General features: G+C 37.7%; 1 non-coding gene across 1 annotated transcript; it reads left to right on the forward strand.

The window, feature by feature from the left end:
- Positions 1 to 946: 946 nt before the first annotated feature.
- Positions 947 to 1,053, forward strand: LOC133780851 (small nucleolar RNA R71). The gene has a single exon (XR_009869660.1). It is a non-coding gene; the product is annotated as a small nucleolar RNA R71 (small nucleolar RNA).
- Positions 1,054 to 18,383: the final 17,330 nt, after the last annotated feature.

The raw sequence follows: 18,383 nt of genomic DNA on the forward strand, positions 1-18,383 counted from the left end.
GCTGTGGCATTCCTGCAGCATTCTGAGCAGAGGCAGATTTTTCTACACTAGGAATTTCAGCGTCTTTTAGAATTTCCTCATTTATTTGGATTGAAGAGGGCTCACCCTCATGTCCAGAATTTTCCTTGGAATTCTCCAACTCCTTCCCACTTCTCAAAGTGATGACTTTACAATGTTCTTTGCTCCCAATTCTTGGATTCTCGGTGTCACTTGGTAACGTACCATGGGGTCTATTTCTAAGCTCATTAGCTAGCTGCCCAACTTGGTTTTCTAAGTTTCTCAATGATGCAGCTTGGCTTTGGATCATGGCTTCATTCTTCACTATATACTCCTTCAACATGTTCTCAAGAGAGCTAGATTGCATTGCTTGTTGTTGTGGTCTTTGTTGTGGTGCTTGTGGGGGATAACCCGGTGGGAAACTTGGTCTTGGAGGCATAGAAGAATTGCTAGAGCCAGCCCCTTGATTACTCCACGAGAAGTTGGGATGTTGCCTCCATGATGGGTTGTAGGAATTAGAATAAGGGCTATTCCTATTTTGGTTCCCCATGTAACACACAGCTGCTGGATTGGAAGGATAGTTGTCAAAGTATGGCCCTCACCACAATACACACAAGAAATGTTCTCCATAGGCCCCATTTGTGTCCCCATAGGCTGCCCCATTGATTGATTCATCCCCATATTCATTGTCTTGAGCATGTTAGAAATAGAGGATACTTGGGCTGCCAAAGAAGTGATGGCATCTACATCATGAATACCAGCCACCTTTCTACCTGTAGACAATCTAGAAGTGGGCCACTGATAGTTGTTGTTGGATATCCTCTCAAGTATTTCATATGCCTCATTATAGGACTTAGCAAGAAGTGCCCCATTCGCTGAAGCATCAAACACCATTCTAGTGTGGGCATTTAGACCATTATAAAATGTCTCCATCTGGATGCAATGAGGAATGCCATGATGAGGGCATTTGCTCAACAACTCCTTAAACTGCTCCCATGCCTCAAATAAAGATTCTTCATCAAGTTGCTAAAATGAACTAATCTCATTGCGGAGCTTGGCATTCTTAGTGGGAGGGAAATACTTCATCAAAAACCGCTCAGCTAACTCTTGCCAAGTAGTCACATAATCAGATGGCAAAGAGTTCAACCAAGCTCTATCTCTGTCTCTCAAGGAGTATGGGAACAACTTTAGTCTCAGTGCATCCTCTATCACTTCGGGCAGCTTGCATGATTCACTCACTTCAATGAACAATCGAAGATGAAGGTGAGGATCCTCTGTTGGCATCCCACTAAACTGACCCACAGTTTAAAGCATCTGGAACATGACTGGCTTCAATTCACACTGTGCTACCTGAATTTCTGGTCTAACGATGCCCGAATTGAGTTCATTGAAGAGGGGGAGAGCATATTGCCTGAAAGCACGATCTCTGTCATCAGCCACAATAACTGCATTTTGCCCATTGTTGGCAGCTACTCCCCCTTGAGCTACTCGATCTTGAGTAGCTCCTGCTAGATTTACTGGTGGATCATGAGCGACTCCTGATAGATTTGCTGCCCTCTGGGAAGCTCCCTATTGAGCCCCTTGCTCATCATCCATCACTACTACTTCACTTTTTGAATTTTGTATTCTTCGCCTTCTTCTAAAGGTGCGCTCGATTTCTAGATCAATGGGAAGTAGTTCAGGGTCTTGCTTCTCGTTCATACACTGTATAAACTTGAAATTTGCACGAGAATCACCCAAGTTAGCACAAAAAAAAAAAAAAAGAAAAGAAAAATTAAACCAAATTGCAAGATAATTAACTTTACAATAATTGACTTTAAGCAATCCCCAGCAACGGCGCCAAAAACTTGTTGTGCGAAATAGATACTAAGTGCAAGTGTACACTGTGAACAAGTAATAAGGCGATAAGAACCAAATATCGTATTGAAATTAAAGTCTAGAAAAATGATTAAAAATAAAAGAACCAAACTCAAATTGAATTGGAAGTTGATTTTTATATGCAATTAAAAATAACTAACAACTGAATTTAAAATCTAAATTAATGGGATGCAATATGAAAATCAGTTGATAATGAAATGGTAAGCTAGGATAATTAATTCCACCTATTATGCAATTACTGGAAACAATGCTATGAAAATGTTGTGGCACACTGATAGTTTACTGATCAAGAATTCTAATCAAGTCCATAAGTTTCTGTCGAAATCAAAAGGGTTTAACTCTCTAATTAAATTACTTATGTCTAAGCCAATTTAATTTCAAGACTTTCATATCAAGCACCAATTCTATTAGATTATGCAAGGCAAAGATATATGTCTTTACCCTCACAAAATTAAAATAAAAGAAATTAATCTTGCACCATTCAAGTCTTTTGTCCAATAATTATAATCCTTTTCAACAATCTTAACTATTTCAATCATTTACTAAAAGTGATCAAGCAATAGTAAATATTAAGCATGAAAATTACTTGAATGAATAAACCTCAATTAGCATTAAGCATCAATAGCAAAGTTCCACAATTGCATAACAAAGTTTCTTAATTATCCTAACTTTAAGAGAATTAGTTCATAGCTTTAAACAAAAAATAACCCAACTTATAATCATCCATAAATCAAAATAAAATGCAAGAAATAATTAAGTTCCAAGAGAGAAGGGGAAGAAAAAAAAAGCCAAGAATATTGTGGAGTGTCCCCCAAATAGCCCTTCTCTTTTTGTCTTCTTCCTTAGAATCCTCTCTCTTTTCCTTCTTTCCTCTTTTAATGGCTGCCAAAATGGGTATTTTTTCTCTTGCACAGGTGGCTGGGTCTTTCTTTTCTCTCCAACCGTATATCTCCAAATTAGAAAAGAAGACAACTCTTTTCTCTAGGTCACTTCCTCCTTCTTGGGTCACGTGGGCCTCTTTTTCTTTTTAATTCATTTTTGATTTTGTCCTCTTTACCATAAATGGGTCCAAGGCAAAATGAAGCCCAATCATCATTTATCTATTTATCATGCAACCCAAATTAAATAATCCCCAAAGTGAGCCGGAGAATTAAATGGTAGCTTCCACGTGGGTCATCCAAGTAGATTGGCTGGAAAAACACAATGCTGTTGCATTCCTTCCTGCTAAGACCATTTAAGGCTTCAATTTCTTTCCAAATGACCAAAATTCTACCAACCACCTGCCAAGGCAAAATTTCACAGTTTAGGGTATATTTTTCCAGCAATATACTAATATTTAATATTATCTTATTATATTTAATATTTGAGAAAACGAAAATAAAGACACTACAAAACACCCTAAACCACTATTTCTTGATAAAATTATAAATTTAAAAGCATAAAAATAACTCTAATTCCTAGAGTTATCAGTAAGCCACTTGCTCGATCCTCTCTAGGATCTCAAAGGAACCAATGAATCTACGGCTCAGCTTGCCCTTCTTTCCAAACCTCCTCACCCCTCGCAGTGGTGAAACTCGCAGAAACACGTGGTCCCCTACCTGGAACTCCATGTCCCTGCACTTAGGATCAGCGTAGCTTTTCTGCCTGCTCTACGAAGCGAGCATTCGAGCTTGTATCTTCTCGATAACCTCATTAGTCTTCTAAACCAACTCTAGTCCCAAATACCTCCTCTCACCCATCTCATCCCAATGAGTGGGTGATCTACATCTCCTCCCATACAACATCTCATATGGAGCTACTCCAATCGTTGATTGATAACTGTTCTTGTATGAAAACTCGATCAGTGGGAGATACTTAATCCAAGACCCCTCAAAGTCTATCATGCATGCTCTGAGTATATCCTCCAATACCTAAATCGTCCTCTCAGACTGTCTATCAGTCTGAGGATGAAAGGTTGTGCTGAACTTCAACTGAATTCCCAAAGCCTTTTGCAGTCCACCCCAAAACTTGGAGGTAAAGATAGGATCCCAGTCTGACACTATAGACTTGGGAACCCCATGGAGACGTAAAATCTCCCTTACATATAGCTCTGCATACTGATCCACAATATAGGTCGACTTCACTGGTAGAAAGTGAGCTGACTTGGTGTATCCATCCACTATCACCCACACCGAGTCATGCAGCCCCACTGTCCTGGGTAAACCTCCCAAAAAATCCATCGTAATATCCTCCCATTTCCACTCAGGAATACCCAAAGGCTGTAGCAACCTTGCTAGTCGCTGATGCTCAGCCTTCACCTGCTGACAAGTCAAACACCTAGCCACGTACTCTTCCACATCCTTCTCATCCCAGGCCACCAATACAACGTCTGTAGATCTCGATAGATCTTCGTGGTGCCTGGATGAAGTGAGTACGGTGTAGTATGCAATTCATCTAGTATCTCTCGTCTAATCCCCACATCAGTTAGAACACAGATTCGACCCTGATACCATAGCAAACCAACCTCTGAAATAGAATAGTCCTTAGCTGCTCCTGCTAAGACATTCGCTCTAACTTCCTGTAACTGTGAATCAACCAACTGACCCTCCTTAATCCGTTCTAGTAGGGTCTATTGCAAAGTAATATTGGCAAATAGACCCACCACCAATTCTATCCTTGCTCTGGACATCTCTTCTGCCAAATCTCTCGATATCTGAGTACAACTAAACAACTGTCCCGGGCCTCTCCGGCTCAATGTATCCGCCACTACATTGGCTTTCCCTAGGTGGTACAGAATGTCACAATCATTGTCCTTCACTACCTCCAGCCAACGTCTCTACCTCATATTCAGGTCCTTCTGGGTGAAGAAGTACTTCAAACTCTTGTGATCAGTGTATATCTCGCACTTCTCCCCATATAGAAAATTTCGCCACACCTTCAGTGCGAACACCACCGCTGCCAATTCCAGAGCATGGGTAGGGTACTGCTGCTCATACTCCTTTAGTTGCTGTGATGCATATGCTATAACCTTTTTGTTCCGCATCAACACACAGGCCAAACCCAACCTCGACGCTTCACAATATACAACAAATTTTCCTTCCTCCGAAGGAAGACTCAACACAGGTGCTGTAAAAAGTCGTCGCTATAATTCTTGAAAACTGTTCTCACACTTGTCTGACCAGACGAACTTAAAATTCTTTCATGTCAATTCTATCATCGGTGCAGCAATCTTTGAAAACCCTTCCATAAACCTTCTGTAGAAACTCGCTAATCTGAGGAAAATCCAAACCTCCGAGGCATTCCTTGGCCTCGACCAATCTCTAACTGCCTCCACCTTAGATGGATCCACCTTAATCCCATTCTCACCAACAATATGTCCAAGGAATGTCACTTCTGGTAGCCAAACTCACACTTCTTAAATTTGGCGTACAACCAGTGCTCTCTCAACCTCTATAAGACATGTAAAAGATGTCGCTCGTTCTCTGCCTCTCAACTGGAGTACACTAAAATTTCATCAATGAAGACAATCACAAACTGATCCAAGAAGTCCTTGAACACCCTGTTCATCAAGTCCATGAATGATGCTGGGGCATTGGTCAAACCAAACAACATGACCAGAAACTCATAGTGCCCATACCTCATTCAGAAGGCCGTCTTCAGTATATATTCTTCCTTGATTCTCAGCTAATAGTAACCAGATCGAAGATCAATCTTTGAGAATATTGTCTTTCCCTGCAGCTGATCAAACAAGTTTTCGATCTTGGGTAGAGGGCACTTATTCTTGATGGTCAACTTATTCAACTCCCTGTAGTCTATACACATCCTCAGAGTCCCATCCTTCTTCTTTACAAACAAAACTGGAGCACCCCATGGCGAGAAACTAGGCCTGATGAACCCCAAGTCCATAAGTTCCTGTAACTATATCTTCAATTCCTTCAGTTCTGCCGGTGCCATCCTATATGGTGCTCTGTTCTAGGTGCTAACTCAATAACAAAATGAATCTCCTTATGCAGCGGCAGCCCTGGTAAATCCTTAGGGAACACATCCAAGAACTCACAAACTAATCTAGTCTCTTTCGGCCCTGTTGGCAATACTCTGGTAGTATCCACCACACTAGCTAGGAAACCTATACATCCTCCCTATAATAGGTCCCTAGCTCTCAACACTAATATCATGTGTATGTGGGGTCCACATACTGCACCCACGAACACAAAGGGCTCCTCTCCCTCAAGCTCAACAGTCACCATCTTCTTCCTGCAATCAATGATAGCCCCATATCTAACCAGCCAATCCATGCCCAAAATCATGTCAAAGTCCTCCATACCCAACTCAATCAAGTCTACTGATATCTCTCTACCATCAACCATTACTGGCAGCGCTCTAATCCATCTCCTAGAAACTACCGATTCCCCTGTAGGAAATATAGTCCTGAATCCCACAATATAATATTCACTAGGTCTACACAATCTATCAATCACCTTACTAGAAACAAATGAATGTGTAGCACTAGAGTCAATCAACACATTAAAAGGAGAGTCAGCGCTAGAAAGCTGACCTGTCACCGCCGAGGGGCTAGCCTTGGCCTCTACCTGTGTCAAGCTGAACACTCGAGTTGGAGTAATGCTACCCACCTTACCTGCTTCCCCTTTCTTCACTATTGGGAAGTATTTCTTGAGGTGTCCCACCACCCCACACACATAACAGGCCTTGGCCCGATATTCGCCTTGATTGCGTCTTCTGCACCTCGTGCACTCTAGGTAGCTCCTCCATGTGTCATCGCCTTTCTGGCGGCCACCCTGAACACCCTGACCCCTCCTATTAGAAACAGTAGTGGTCGGAGTGTCAGGGGCCTTCCTCTTCAAATCACTTGGGACTCTGCCCCTACCAGAAACTGAATATGGAAGCACTGCCCTGCGAACCTCCCGTCTCGCAACATTCTCTTTCCAAATATTGTTTTTTGCCTCCTCAGCGGTAAGAGCCTTCTCAACAGCCTGGGCATAAGTCGTCCCCCCAAGTACCGTTGTAATTCTCACATCTCGGGCTATCATAGCATTAAGCCCTCTGATAAATCTGTCCTTCTTAGCTGCGTTAGTAGGCATAATGTTTGGTGTGAACTTTGCAAGTCTGTCAAACTTCAGGGCGTATTCTATAACTATCATATTGCCCTGTACCAATCCCACAAATTCATTCACTTTCGTTTGCCCGACGGCAACGTTATAATACTTCTGACTAAACAAATCCTTGAATCCATCCCAACCCAGAGTAGTAACATCTCTAGTCTATGATGCCACTTCCCACCAAATGCGGGCATCCTCTTTCAACATTTATGTGGCACAGGCCACCTGGTCATTACCTTCCACCCTCATGAAATCCAAGATAGAGGTAATCATGCTCATCCACTATTCGGCCTTCAGTGGATCTGGTCCTCCCTCAAAGGTTGGAGGATGCTGCCTCCTGAACCGTTCATACAGTGGTTCCCACCTGTTCCCAATTTCCGATGTCTGTAAAACTTGTGCCACAGCAGGTTGCTTGATAGGTGCATCACTCCTTGATAGAGCCTGCTGTCTCAGAAGACGGATCTGTTCTTCTTGGCTCTGAAGCCGGGCTTGCATGTCTGCCAAAATCTGTTGCCAGTTCTCAGGGACTGGTAAAGGGTTTTGGCCCTGGTCATCATCCCTAGTCTCAGACCTAGTGCCGACTAGTCGTGTAGATCACCTTGGATGAATAGTTATCCATGTTAATCTGCAATCAACGACTTGGCGGTCAGACTATGGTGACAGGGTAACAATCTTTCCATAATCCACCATTGGGAATTAACCAATCACAAGCAATCAAGATAAAGGCAATTATCCATATATTCATCCATATGCAATCAAGATGCAAATAATCAGTCGGATATTCATTCACATGCACAGCAATGCTAATAAGCACGCCTCAATATCGTCACACAACAGTCAAGGGCCAGGCCCTATTAGTATCCCATGATCCCTATTAATCATATAGATTAAAGCATTCATTTTATTTTCAAACACTTAAGCACATAAGGACAAATATACAATTACCTAACCCTGAGTTGAGCTTGTCTTTAGCGGCGAATGTACATGTCCAGCTAGTCTTCAGGGACACTTAAACCTAGTCGGCTCTGATACCAAGTTGTAATGTCCTAGATAATCAAGACTGTTACACTTTGTATTTTTAATCGTGCAAGACTCACTAATCAAGTCATTTAGTTGAAAACGTGATCCTAATGTCATAATCGAGTTAGGGTTAAAAGATTTTGGTCATAAATAGATAAATTTTCATTTAATTAAACGTTTGGTACATGGGATCCCAAACACAGAGCTTAAGGACAATTTAAAAACTTTCAAATGTTTTATACAATCACAAGCCACTCTAATGGAAAAATACGCATTTTAGGTTTTTCTGTCCCTGTACTGTCCCTCGGCCGTGGCGGACGAGCAGCTAACTATGTACATCCCGCCCCCAGAGCTCTCCAACTCAAGATTGGTCCACCTTGCCCTTGCCTTTACCTGCACCACATAGCACCCGTGAGCCAAGGCCCAGCAAGAAAACCATAAAGCATAGCCCAAGCAATGCAGACAATCAAATGATCTTATCAGGCAGTTAACCAGGAAGTTGGCATGTTATAATAGACACCTAGACAGTGATGGGAATCAATGATTCACAACCATTCATCTCAGTATTAAACAAGCCAAAAACATCAGATTAACAATAATAAACATATCATATTCATAATACAATACTCAAGGTACCCTCTATTTAACTCACTGACTTCGGCTCACTTAGGCCGAGCTCAGTGATTATTTAATTCACCTTAGCACTCAGTGGCCGAGCTGCGTCCTGTGCGAAAATATCAATCCCAGCACTCTTAGGTGATTTCTTTCATGCTCACATGGCATATCATAATCATACAATATCTGTATTCAAATATAGGGAGCCATTATTCCCATCACAGCCACACAAAAGGGTGTAGTTTTCTTACCTTTTACACTTGCACTAGATTTCAAGAGACGACCCCTCGAGTACAATCCTATCCCAAAGCCCAAGTGGTCACTTAATCACAAAACATAAGTAGCACCCTCATTAAAATTCAATTCCATAAACCATTTTCAGGACCAATCCCAAGCTCTTGAGAACTCCAATTCCACCAAATGGGGTGGTGGAATCGACCCCCGAGCCCCTGGACAACAACCCTAAAAAGTACCCAAAAATCAGGTTCTGAAAGCTGAGTAGCGCTAAGGTTAGAGACTCTAGCCCCCAGAATTGCAGCCTAGCACTGTAGCGCTCCCAGAAATGCAAATTTCTGGGTTTCTCTCTTCGAACTTCCTCGAGCCAAAGCTCCAAAAATCCTCCCCAATTATCAACCAAACACAAAATTGAGCCTATAAATCACTAAAGCTTACCCAAAACAACATAGCAACATCAAAACCTAGCTAAGAACCCCACCAAACAAAAACATCAAAATTGAGCTTGAAGCTCAAGAACACTAACTGAAAAACCAGAAAACCCAGAACAATCAAGGGCTAAAAATATTTTCCTTAGAGAGGAATTTTACCCTAGGCTGCCTCCAATGACACTCCAAGCTTCAGCACCCAAACTCCCAAGCTCAGGTTGCTCACAACTTCATCCCAAACCCAAATTTAGAAATCAGAATCCATAACTCTCAAGAACAAGTGAAAACCTAAAACTAGAAAATGAAATTCTTACCTTCCTCCCAAATTCGAAATTCCTAAGGCTTGCTAGCTGTAAATCCTCCCCCATAGCTTGATTCTACTCCCAATTCCTCAAAAATCCAGCTGCCTAAATTTTAGTTCTCCTTTCCTTCTTGAAACCTTGAACCAACACAACCATGGAACCCTTAAGAAATCTAGAACGTAAAGATCAACCTCAGCTGTGGTTTATCTCATTTAAAACATAAATGACCTTTCTACCCCTCCTTCAAATACATTTCCTTCCTAAACCTCAAGGGCAACCTAGTCCTTTTTACTCTTTGCAAAACTACCACTTTTACTTATTATTTGAAAAACACTAATTCTCAGGTTACTAGTAGTTACCAGTTTCACAACTAAATACCACTTTCGTAACTCCCTGCTAACACCGCAGGACAGGATCTTCTCATGCCCGAAATACCGCACATAACTCAAAATCATTCCCTCAACGGGCTCAAATTACAAATATGCCCTTCTAAACTAATCAGGGCCCACATGCATATTTAATACTCATAAACATGCATTTAATCATTTATTCACATATAATTATATAATCATGCATTTAAACATTAAATCATACATATATACCAATTATGCCCTCCCGGCATGCTATGCAAGGCCCTTAAGCCTTATTAGCAAATTTTGGGTCGTTGGCTCATGGGTGCTCTATGGTCCAGGTAAGGGCAAAGGAAAGGCTGACAAAGCATGAGTTGGAGTGGATGGAGCGGCACGTACATGTTTGGTCTACCTGGCACCCACAGCTGGGCAGTTTAGAGGAATGTGTTATAAATGTTTGATTTTGTCGCCTAAGTTGCCTGTAAAGTAACTTTTGAGTTGTAAATATGTTTTAAACAATATTTTGGGATCCCAATGTAACACTTTTAGAATCTTAATGAATGTCCAAACCTTTTCTATTAATGTTTCATTAAACGAGTCTTCACTTTAATTTAATCACATTTTGTAGTCTAAAACCTCGATTAGCGAGCTAATGGAACATTTTAAAATCACATGGTAACGACTCTAGGGTAGTAGTGTAACGACCCAGATTTTCAAGACTCGATAATACGGAAATATAAATGTTTTCATTTAACAAAATGTCTCAAAAACCCATAGAAAAAAAAACTTTTTAAAAAGTCGTATGGCCATACTTAACATTTAGTTACAAACATGTTTTATAAAGATTAGAGTGAGCCTAGTTTAGGAAAATTACACAACATTTCCAAAAATAAAAAGGCTTCCCAAAAGGTCGGTCCACATGTACATTTGCAAGGAAGACTCCAGCGCTCACTGCTCTGCCATGCCCTTGTTCTTACCTACAACATGAAACAACTAGGTAAGCGAAAACGCTTAGTAAGATCAACTTTCAAACAAAGCATGTAGAGAATTAGGGTTCCGGACCCATCCGAACCCTACACAATCAATTTCAAGAACGCTAAAGCGTCCTGGCAAACTTATGGTCATGCCTGATAACCAAGGATAAATTAATTCATAACTAGATAAAAATCCTACACTCAAAAAAATCCCAGAACAAGCAGATTTATTATATCACAACTATATCTTATCAACAATTATATCCCTGCACTTAGAAAATCCCAAAGCAAGCAGATATATTATATCATAATATAATTCGAGACCAACGCTCGACAATTTCCAACAATTCAGGCGTAACGCGCCCTCCAACATAATTGCTAATCTGTAAAAGAGAACCGAGTCTCCACACTAAGATCTAGCCAATAAATATTCTCATCAAGGGTAACTATCGTGTTACCTAGGGCATCACTACTTATCCAAGAGTGTAATCCAATTTACACGGTTTTACAGAGACTTCTATGTTAATCAGTGGTGCTGGTGAGCAGTTGCCCCTAGGGTGTTCGGCCTCACTCAATCTTGGCAACCCCTAGTATCTCTAGGCACTCTCACTGAATGGCCAATATTCACGGCTGCTATCCGGGAATAACTTATCAGAGCACTTGCTTGGATTCTAACCGTCCAATGATTAAGTAAGCATGAGGGCCCCTAGGTCCCATTTATCTTGGCGCCCCTAGGTTTAACCAGCTTATCCTCATCTCATGGCCACTCGTCGCGGTAATGAACCGGACATAAATAAAATCAAGCAGTGTGACGGGGATCAACCGTCTAGGATATGACGGACATCTACCGTTCATATTTTCTAAATCAGCACTCACTAGACTAACGTCTCTAAGCAACTTTCTATGACAGCCTATATATGTGCATGTATCCCTATACTAACATACAAGACAATAATCATTTCATGTTGCAGCCATACAATATAAGTTGACTTACTTGGAGTCCTTAGCGCTCAGCAGGTTTTCACACTCCAACGTTCAGTCCAGTTACGCTTAGCCAACACTGTAGTTATCCATACAGTATACTCGGATTAATTATGGCACTCATAATTCATTATTATTATTTTGGGCAGTTTGGTCATTTTAATAAAAGTTATTTGTAAGGATTTATAATCCTTATTTGGTTTTAAACCTATTAAGGAAAGTCATACAAAATATTCGAGACTAAACCCTAAGTCTCGGGGAGGCCTATCCTAAGGTCTCGATACCTAGGCTCGGGTATCACAATGGTATTTTCCCACAATCCGCTAAAAATCTTATTCTTTCAATATATCGCTATTAACTCGCACTTTCGACTAGTCGGTTAAAATATGTAAGATTTTAGCCGGTATTATATCCAGAAAATACTAATAAATTCCTTAATTATTTTTAAAGAAAATAAACTCTTAAATTTTCCTTTTATTTTTCTTAAGGTTTTAATATCTAAAACTGTTTTAAGAAAATTGCCTAATTTGTCTTAATTAGGAAAACCGTTAAAAATTTCTCATCTTGACTAATTAATTTTCCAAAATCAATTAATCAATTTTACTTACTAGAAAAATAATTCATTATTATTATTTTATCAAATTATAGGGTTTTAAGCCCTTTTTTAATTTATTAACTATTAATAAATTAAATCTCTTATTTTTAGAAAGAATAAAAGCTCTTTAATAAAAATAATTCATTTAAACTCAAAGGGGTAATTTTAGTGAAAATATGATTTCAAGACTTACCAATTTATATCTTTAAATAAGAAAAATTTTACTTTTTACTTTATGTTCCAAAATCTCATTTTTACACTAAGTGTGAAAAGCCTATTTTTCACATTTTTAACTACATACTTCGTTAGTTCATAACTTGAAATTTACTTACCCAATTGTTACCAAAATTTCCAAATTCCATTTTTGTTATGCCATTTAGGTCTTTGTAAAAGCTTAGGTCAAAATGAGCATTTTTGATTGGTGAAATCATTTTCCAACAATGAGGTAAAAATGACCTTATTTTCAAGTCCTTATTTTTTTCCAAACTTTGACAGTTAATAACTTTCAAAATGTTCAATATTTTCTTACCAAATTTTACAGTGGAATAATAGGTTATGCCAGAAATATGTCCACAAAATTTTAGAAAAAACTGGATTCATTTGCCCTATATAGTGACTGTCCAAACTTGGTTCTGAAAATAAGAATACGAAAAAACAGTTTTTTTTTTTTTACCTAAACTTTGAAATAGCATAACTTACTCATTTCTAAACATTTTTTTGTGTTTAAAAAGCTCAATTTTATGTACTCAATCTCAACAACATCACAGTACAATTTAATTTTACAAAAACAATATACAGTGGCTGCTTGACCCCTTGGAAGTCACAGATCAAAACTTGTTTTGTTTTAGGGTATCCTACAAAACCCTTGGGGGTTTTGGTTCCTATTTTCAAAAATCAATACACATACATCATAAAAATTATTAAACAACTACCATAACCTTATTACATCACCAATAAAAAACTTTAAGCATTAAATATACAAAATAATGCTTAAAACTAAAAACCCTACAACAAAATCATCAAAAGTAAACTTTTGACCTCTTTGGTGTTCTTGCTTAAGGTTTGGACCTTCCTATTAGCTTTGGCTCCTCCAAAACCTTTCAAAAACCCTAACCAACTTTCCCCAACAGCATAGTTAATTAGCTATTTGAAACTCTATGCTTAAAACTTTACAAAAGCCTAGATTAGTGAAGCTTTACCTTAGGGAAAATACTTCCTAGACCAAGACTTAGCCTCCAAGTTTTTCCTTGGTGTTCTTGAGGTTGAATATTGAGGGAACACTTTGAGAGGTCTTCAAAAATCAGATGAGTGAATGAGAGAGGGAGAGTGGTCGGTTCTTAGAGTTAGAATTGCTCACAAAACTCTTCAAAATATCACAAAGTACTTGAGTGCTTTTCTACCCACTTGCCCACTTGACTTCTTCATTAAATGGGATTTAAAATTGGGTTCACACCACTCTAAAATACCACATGGACGGCCACCCTTTTAAATTTTATCTATGTTTTATATAATTTTTTTTAAAGGTTAATAAATATTTCATAAGAAGAAAAGTCCAAATTGGCTTTTGACACCTTTTTCACTCTTATTAAGTTTTAATCACCAAACTTAACATTAATTAATTAAATTAAATGTCTCTCACATTTAATTTAATTAATCACATAATAAAATTTAACCTAAGGTCCATTCATGGAATAAAATTCCCCATTTCGGCAAAATTAGGCATTTAACACAAAATGCCTTAAAATTTCCATTTTCTTTTAGGTTTATTATTTTTGACCAAACTTTAACTTTTATGAATGTATTTTATGCCCAAAATATAATTGCCATGATTTTTCATTTTATTTTCCGAGATTTTTACCCGATCAGGGTTTTTGTGTCGGTCTAGGACCGAAAGTCTTATCTTGACTTTTAAAATCACAAAATTCATATTTTGGCTAGCAATAACTCATGGAATACTTACAAACAAATTATAATATTATTTAAAATAATATTCTTAACCCGGGGGAAAAATCCCGACCCGAGTCGTTTAAAGGTACCTGAAAACGCAGGATGTTACAAGTAGGGCGTTACAATACTCACCTAGTGATACTTTGATTTGTGAGAGACAGAGATAGTGAGATTGTGAGAGACCTCTGACATCAGTGACTTCACAAATCCGTGAGTGGCTATGTACCGGCCTTGTGCTGGAAGACAGCTGGGCTGGTGTGGGGGGTACCACCGTGGGTATGAGACCGTGAGACTAAGAGAAAACTAAGAGAAAGATATAGACCATTAGGTTTTATACTATTAGGTTTACTTAGGTTTAGACTATATATATATTTAAATAAAAGGGTTCGGATTTGGGTTTCACCCAAACCCGATATATACACAATATGTAAATCCAAACCTGACCCTAAATAGGATCGAATCAGATCGGGCTGAACTCGAATTGGACGGGTTTTTCAGAAAAAAAAACATATCCAACATGCTCGGTTTAGTGGGGCATCGAGTTGTTGGATTTTTCGGGTCAAATGTGCACCCCTAGCCCCATGTGGCTTACATTTTTCAGATCTAGAAAAATAAGAACAATTCCTAAACCCAAAACACCATATAATTAACAACTCTTAAGAGCAAACATTCATCAAAATAAACATCCATCCATTCGTTACATATTACAATAATATAAGAGTGCATATTGTACCCACACAAAAATTAATGCATGTAGAGATTAATGACCGCTACAGTACCAATTGTTGGTAACTGGTTTACCATATGCGTAGCGGAAAACACGGGGTGTTGAACCAATAGATTTATAAAAAAAATGTATTTACACAATATGTAAATAATTGAATCCATTAATATGAAAAACATTAATCATAAAGAAATAAAAAGATGATGATTTACTAGTTGAAGAGCTATTAAGAATCCTTGCTATCTTTTTGTATCTCCTACGAAAATCTAATCCTAAGCAGTTCTTTAAATATTCAGACCAAGATCTTCCAAGATGTATCTCTACACCTCAAGACGTGTGTGGGCAGATAGAGTAATGGTAGGAAAATTTCAGATTCACAAGATATTCTCAACACATGAGATCTTGGAATATTAGGTTTGAGACAGAGTTCTGAGACAGATCTCAAGGATATGAAAATATTATGATATATTTTCTCTCTCTAGAATATTCTGAATATTACGTATATTATGAAAACTATATTCCAGATATATCTATAAAAAGAATTACTTAAATTCAAAATAAAAAATTCAAACTATAAATCTATTATTATAGACATAGATTTATTGAGTGCTCTTAAACATAAAAGTGTCCATCGATTTAATCAATACACACAATTTAATCCTCTATTAATGGTTCATAATCAAGGTAGAAATTAATTACCATTTAACCTCTTTAATTATATCTTGTTTCCTTAAGTGCCATTAACTTTACTAGTGAGGGTTAATTCATAACATGATTTATGAATTTGGGCTCAATAACCTCTCAATTCCAAAAGTCAACCCTTAAGAGAACCATTATTCAATTCCTCTTGGGAAGGTATAGATTCCATATCTGTATATTATGTCTCCAACCATTTACATTAATGAGTTCCCAAAACAAAAGTTTTCATTCTGATCATTCTGACAAACCATAATGAGTGAATCAAAGAACTCATATAACATAAACATAGTTTGTAATAACCTCAATATTAAGATCAATTTGTAAATGATCATCTAATTGATATGTTTAATTAATACTTGTAAAGTAAACGACATTATTAATTATTAATAACATATCGAATCTCGTTCATGTATAACCACTTTATACAAAGTATCTCCACTAAGATGTCCTACTACATCAGTAATCCAGATCTAGATTACATTTATTCATAATACTAGTGAACCGTATAGTAATTAATTCAATGATTCCATATGACTTCGTTTTATTGTGAACTGTTTAAATTCGTTCCCTACAATCTTAATCCCCTCGTACCAATACAACATTGTAGTTGCAATGAATTTTAGAATTTTGTGATATGAACATAATAATATTCTAATAATTATAATAAACAAAAAATATATGCAAAAATTCATTTTGATTATTTATTTCTTAAAACATTGTTCAATACGTATGTTTTAAATGGCACTAATCCCAACACTATTCACCTTATAGTCTAGGGTTCTAAGTAGAGTGATAAATTGCAATTAAGTATTATGATGAGTATTTTGATTGTGATGGAGAATAGAACTTAGGTTAAATGAATTGCATGCTTAATGAATTTGTTTCCTAGATTAACTTATTTCCACTGATTGTAACACTTTTATTGAGTTAAATATACAACATGCTTAGTGGGTTTATTGCTTAGTAAAAAAAATTAATTAATGAGTGCTTAACTTTAATTCATTTTGATTGGAAAACTGCGATAGTTGACTTCTTAAGTGTTATCTGCGAGGTTTATAGTTTAATTGGGAATAGGGAATTATGTTTGTCATTGTTGATTGATTGATTGTTGAAGGTGGAAAATAATTCTTAATTGTTCTTTAAAATCGTCATTATCAATTGTTCTTTGCTTGTTATTTTATTTTATGTTATTGAATTTCAAAAACAAAATCCCCTTTTTAATTCTTGTGTCTATGTTGAATAATGAATTGATCAACAGTCCTCGTGGGTTCGACTTGTATTTACCATTACACTAAATAATTGGTATTAGTGAAAATAAAATCTTTAGTTAATTTTACACGACAAATGGCACACATCAATCTTAGTAATGAGTTCGTGCCACAATATTCAGATCCATCAATTGAAAATCTCATGAGAGCCTTGAATGCCAATAATCTCCAGCTTCAACATATGTCTCAAAAGACTTTTGTTCCTCGATCTCAACAACCCCCACCTGTAGCTTCAAAAGAATAAGAGCTATCTCTCACTGATATGATGAAAACATTGGTGGCGTCTAATGTTCAAACGCAATAGGGTCTTGCACAATTTCAGCAAAACATACATCCAATTCTTCAGAGTAATCAGGTATCTCTTCACAATTTGGAAAACACAATGGGACAGATTGCTACATCTCTAAGCAAGCTTAAAGCTCCAAATTCTTGAAGATTACCTTCTTAGCCAGAGAAGTGGTGTACAATATGAGCCACCCACACATCCTTCATCGCCAACTTCAGTACAAAAGCAAGTGGTAGAAAATTCCATCCATGATGAGCCATCAACGCAAAAAAAAGCTACCTAAACAAACTATGTCAACCTATGTCCCTCTTTAACCTTTTCCAAGCAGATTAAGAAAGACTCAAAAGGAAGAGGCAGACAAGGAGATATTAGAAACATTTAGAAAGGTGGAGGTGAACATCCATTACTTGATGTTATTAAATAAGTGCCTCGATATACTAAATTTTTGAAGGAGTTGTGCACAAATAAGAAGAAATTGAAGGGTGATGAGAAGGTAAGTCAGGGTGAAGAACATTTATGCTATTCTCCAAAAGAAATTTCCACCAACATGCAAGGGTACTGAAACCTTTACAATTCCTTGTATGATTGGGAATAAAAGGATTGAGTTGTGTATGATAGATTTGGGAGCATCGATTAATGTCACGTCATATTCAACATATGCTTCCTTAAATCTTGGGCCACCAATGGTGATAGGAGTTATTATTCAACTGGCCGATCGCACTAATGATTATCCTTTCGGGGTAGTTGAAGATGTTATGGTATAGGTTGATGGACTCATGTTTCCAAGAGATTTCTATATACTTGAAATGGAGGATGCATCAATACCCAATCCAACACCAGTTTTTTTAGAAGCAATTCCCGCTAACAACAAATACAAAGCTGGATGTTAGACCAGGAACGCTAACAGTGGAATTTGATGGTCAAGTTATAAAATTTAATGTGTTTTATCCCACTGATGATTACACGGGGAAGAAGAATTCAATGAAATA

Source organism: Humulus lupulus, chromosome 5, assembly GCF_963169125.1.
Source record: "Humulus lupulus chromosome 5, drHumLupu1.1, whole genome shotgun sequence".
Classification (NCBI taxonomy): domain Eukaryota; kingdom Viridiplantae; phylum Streptophyta; class Magnoliopsida; order Rosales; family Cannabaceae; genus Humulus; species Humulus lupulus.